This window comes from Coregonus lavaretus (assembly GCF_964263955.1).
Source record: "Coregonus lavaretus genome assembly, contig: HAP1_SCAFFOLD_2906, whole genome shotgun sequence".
Classification (NCBI taxonomy): Eukaryota; Metazoa; Chordata; class Actinopteri; order Salmoniformes; family Salmonidae; genus Coregonus; species Coregonus lavaretus.
In genome coordinates, this window is record NW_028158824.1 from 40001 (window position 1) to 45000 (window position 5000).

General features: G+C 42.1%; 1 protein-coding gene across 5 annotated transcripts in view; it reads left to right on the forward strand.

Moving 5' to 3' along the window:
• The window catches only part of LOC311123549 (disheveled-associated activator of morphogenesis 1-like), a 49681-nt gene that overhangs the window by 19326 nt on the left and 25355 nt on the right, over positions 1–5000 (forward strand). The window contains exon 1 of one of the 5 annotated variants that reach the window (XM_084197795.1): positions 1–1284. This exon is cut by the window's left edge and continues 2369 nt beyond it. The exons of the other annotated variants lie outside the window; for them this stretch is intronic. The gene's annotated coding sequence lies outside the window, so the exon portion shown is untranslated. The remainder of the gene's footprint in view (positions 1285–5000) is intronic. 5 annotated transcript variants of the gene reach the window in all.

The following is a 5000-nucleotide window of genomic DNA, read 5'->3' on the forward strand; positions in this document are numbered from 1 at the left end:
TCACCCACATTACTGAAGATGACAAATGCAATAGTTTATTTTCAGGTAGGATCGATTGATTAGATTACCTGCAGTGCAAATCGTTCACATGTATGAATGACCATCAATCAGAACATAGATGAAGATTGTGTAGGTGATGATAGCTAAGCACATCTTACATTTCTCTACCAGTGCTGACCCCCCCATAAAATAAATAAATATATATATATCTTTTTTACATTTTAGTCATTTAGTAGACGCTCTTATCCAGAGTGACTTACAGTTAGTGCATTCATCTTATCGCAGTCATAGTAAGTAAATTTTTCCTCAATCAAAATATAATAAAATAAAATGTTATTTGTCACATGCTTCGTAAACAACAGGTGTAGACTAACAGTGAAATGCTTAATTACGGGCCCTTCCCAACCGAGAGAGAAAGAAAAATAAATATATTTATTTATCGAAAGGTAAAAAACGTAATAATAGATACACAATGAGTAACGATAACTTGGCTATATACTGTACACGGAGTACCAGTACTGAGTCGATGTGCAGGAGTACAAGGTAATTGAGGTAGATATGTGTATATATGTGATGGGTGATTTGAAGGAGTCAGGCGCAGGAGGGTAAATCACAGAATAACAGGATTTATTCCGGAATGCAGAGTTACGCAGTAAAGCGTCAAAACACTCCAGTGCGCAAAACAGGCACACTGGAACCAACAAGGCACACTGGGAAAGTAAACCTGGCGATACAAAATACAAGGAGCTCCACCGAGCTTCACTAACCTCACTATAAACAATCACACACAAAGACAAGGGGGCAGAGGGAACACTTACCCTCTGTAGCGCCTTTGCTGTCGGAAGCCAAGCAGTTGCCATAGCTATCAGTAAAGTCAGAGCTAGTAAGGGGGGAAGAAAGTATTAGATCAATATTCAAAAAGACTAATAAAAGAAAGAAAGGCCCACAAAAAGTATAGTGCTCTTGTGTTTTATTCCTGCACCCCCATATACAATCTCAACCCTTGGCATGGGCTTCTTGCAGTGAAGTGCCTATGGTGGATGGAGTTCAGTACATTTGACATTTTAGTAATTTAGCAGACGCCCTTATCCAGAGCGACTTACAGTTAGTGAGTGCATACATTTTTTTCTTTTTTTCATACTGGCCCCCCGTGGGAAACGAACCCACAACCCTGCCGTTGCAAGCGCCATGCTCTACCAACTGAGCTACAGGGGACCATCATGAGGCTGGGAGTGGGAGCTTGGCTCTGGCTGTGGTTCGCCTGCCATTAGCAGACAGAGACAGGTATGTGATGGGGAAACCCCAGGGGATAGCAAGTCTGCTCTCTGTATGGGTTAGCCCTGCCTAGTGAACCCAGTCTTTCCTGTTAGCACCCTGTTTCACATATTCGGTTTCCCAAATAGCACCCTTTTCCCGATATAGGGCTTTACTTTTGATCAGGGTCTATAGGCAGTGCACTATGTAGGGAATAGGGTGCTATTTGGGACACAACCACCGGTGCATGTTCATAGTAGTATAATGGGGAATTTAAAACATTAATAAATAAACATACTGACTAGGGATGAATAAGGGCTTGTTTCTACATTCCCCATCATCATAATAAAGGTGCATCTACACGGTTGTAATCACAGTGTCTGTTGTCTGGCTGTCATAACTTCAGCTCTTTGGTTTCTCAACTTGGACATCCTGTGGAAGACGGAGAGGAGAGCACAGGTGGAACTCATGTCTTGCTATCTGTAGAACTCGCTGAACAACTCTGCTATGCTGGGGTAACATCTTTCAGATGGTTGTGCAACTTGTTGATGACACTGAGAAGACAGCTTGATGCATGTTCACTCCCTGTCATTATTCATCAGCTTGTTATGCGTATTGTACATTAATCATACTGAAAGGGTTCAGATTATAACCTCTTCTACGTGACAGTTAAGTTGTAGAGACTGATTGTTCTATAGCTTTGTTTATCTACAGGACGGTCGAACATGAATGTTATTGTATTATTGTCCTGAATCTGACAGCCCTGAACTAACGGAAGATCTGTCTATGAGTTTAGAATAATGTTTTGATGCAGACTTTGTTTAGGTATTGGCAAAATGGATGCTCAGACCAAATGGTCCCCACACACTTGATGAACAGACATTCTTACAGGATACCATGCAGTGGACCTGTATATATCTGGCGGTATCTGTATCTGTAGGTTTGGCCCAGCGGATGGATAAGCAGCAGCAGGATGTGCAACATCTGTTCTAAAGTCTCTCTAATGACTGGACTAGAACTACATCATCTCTGACTGACCACTGGGCTGCTGAGCAATACACTTCAGAGGGAATGTCTTTCCTTTCTACCTTCCCCTGTCTGTCTCTAGGCCTCCCATGTTGCTGCACCCTTCCCTGTCTGTCTGTAGGCCTATTCTGCTGCTCATGGAGCATTGAGTTTGTCTTCGAGCAGCCATCAAAGGCCAGTTTCCTGGTTCCAGATTAATGGCAAATTAACTCCCTTGAAAGTGCTTGTTAGAACAGGAATAGGCTTAATCTTGGTCCAGGAAACCAGCTCCATACTGCAAGTACACAATGCAATCCAATCATTCAGCTAAAATATTTTACATAATCAGATAGAGGAACTGTGGACAGTATGTTTCCCTAAGTGTCTGCTTTTATCAGAATCCCCAATGGTGAACAATAACAGAGAGAGAGTGAGTCATCTTTGCTGTTGTGTGTTCAGCAATCAGAAGTTTGTCTCAGCTGAGCTCTGGAGAGAATATCAAACTGTACTGCCTGTCAGCAGACAGATAAAGACCATGAACATCCTGTGATTGTTCAGGACCTTTAATTGCCAGATGTTCTCAGATTCATGTGGGGAGTTGCAGTGCATCATGGCCCTTTTGGACATCTGGATCCAATATGTGTAAAAAGCTCTAGCAACGTAGAATCCAACAATGACTTCTTGAACATGTCGAGCGTATCGGGTTTTGTTTTAAGGGCAATAATCAGCCTGGTATGTTGTCTAAAGTTGAAGTACACTTTGGGTTCTCAAGATTATCACTTAATCTGATTCTGCACATCGTGAGTTGTATTTGTTCAAACATTGTTTTAGGATTTCTCTCAAACTTCCTTTCAGTAATCCATGCAATGCTACACTATAATGGCCTAGTAATAACGGTTGTTATAGGTATTGTTAATTAGACGTCTGTCATAGGCATCAGCAATACCAGTCAAACGACAAGACACATTTGGATCAGGGTAGGGACTAATTCCATTTCAATTCAATTTCTTTGAATTGATCAAATTGCAATGGACTCTCTCAGGTCAGCTCAGTGGCCGTGTGTTTTGCAGCTGGTAGTGGATAATCAGCTGGACTGTTACAGTAGGAACATGTGTGGGTGTGAATGAGCGAAGCCACATGAAACAACCTGGGGCACTGCACACACCCTGTTTTCTCCTGCTGACTCACCTTGGTACAACAATCAGAACAGGTGTGGCTCTGAGACTCAGTGTCTCAGTGTCTCGGTGGGAGGGAGGCACACCACATGTTGATGGATCGGCATGTTTTTGTTGATATGTGACATGGGGATTATGAGTGTGTAATGTACTGTGTGTGCTAGAGAAGGGGTGGGGGTGGGGGGGGGGAATTAAAAAGTAGTGCATCATGGGTAAAGGGAATTAATGTAAAGCTCAGCATGCATACATACAGGCTTTACCTCCCACTCTTGAAAATCTCACTCTCCCCAGAATGCTCTCTGAGTGCCTCTTTTGTATGTACAGTATATGTATTTTTACATTTTAGTCATTTAGCAGACGCTCTTATCCAGAGCGACTTACAGTTAGTGAGTGCATACATAATTTAATTTAATTATTTTTTTTATACTGGCCCCCCGTGGGAATCGAACCCACAACCCTGGCGTTGCAAGCACCATGCTCTACCAACTGAGCTACACGGGGCCTACCGTGGGGCCTACCGTGTATGTACCATGTATGTACATGGTACATTGTGGTCCTCTGTAGCTCAGCTGGTAGAGCACGGCGCTTGTAACGCCAAGGTAGTGGGTTCGATCCCCGGGACCACCCATACACAAAAATGTATGCACGCATGACTGTAAGTCGCTTTGGATAAAAGCGTCTGCTAAATGGCATATTATTATTATTATTATTACAGTATATGTATTAGGGGTGTAACGATCCATCTACTACATCGATGTATGGATTTATATTCCTATGATCCAACTACATCGATCTGTGCTCGGCGAGTTGGCCTTTTGGACAACATATATTAATCTAACATCGTTTTAAAATGTAATACATCGATTGTATCGATACTAGGAAATAACCCATTGGATTTAAGCACGTCAGACTTTATATGGATGTTTTTTCTTAGCACTTTTAATGATAAAGGCTTTAAACATTACTCGATTCAGTCTGCCTATCCGTGACGTCATCGCCCCGCGCCAGCAGCAGCGCAAAGGCGCAAAGACAACAAAACATAGCATGGCGGTTGACAGAGGAGAAGCCGACGAGCGAGAAATTATCAAGCCACCATTGCGGTCCTTACAAGAAACAGGAAGCTAGGAAACTTCACCTGCACTGTCCAGTATCCATGTATTTATTTCAGTCACACTGGTTGAATTTTTGGCTAAAAGGTTACTGAATCGATTTCAAGTCACTGAATCGTTTCGGATCGTATCGTTCTAAATGAACCAATATCGTCCTTGAATCGTATCGACAACCACGAATCGTGATACAAATCGAATCGTTGTTAAAACGAATCGTTACACCCCTAATATGTATGTACAGTATATGTATGTACAGTATATGTATGTACAGTATGTGTATGTATGTACAGTGTATGTATGTATGGTATATTCCCTCTGTCATGTCACGACTAAAGGATGAGAACGAGATAATAAACGGAAGAGGATCAGTTAGTATTGCTAACAGCATCCTGATTATTGCAAGCTGCTCTTTGAAATGGGAGATATTAAACATCCCCAGTCTGCCTCTTTGTTCTTA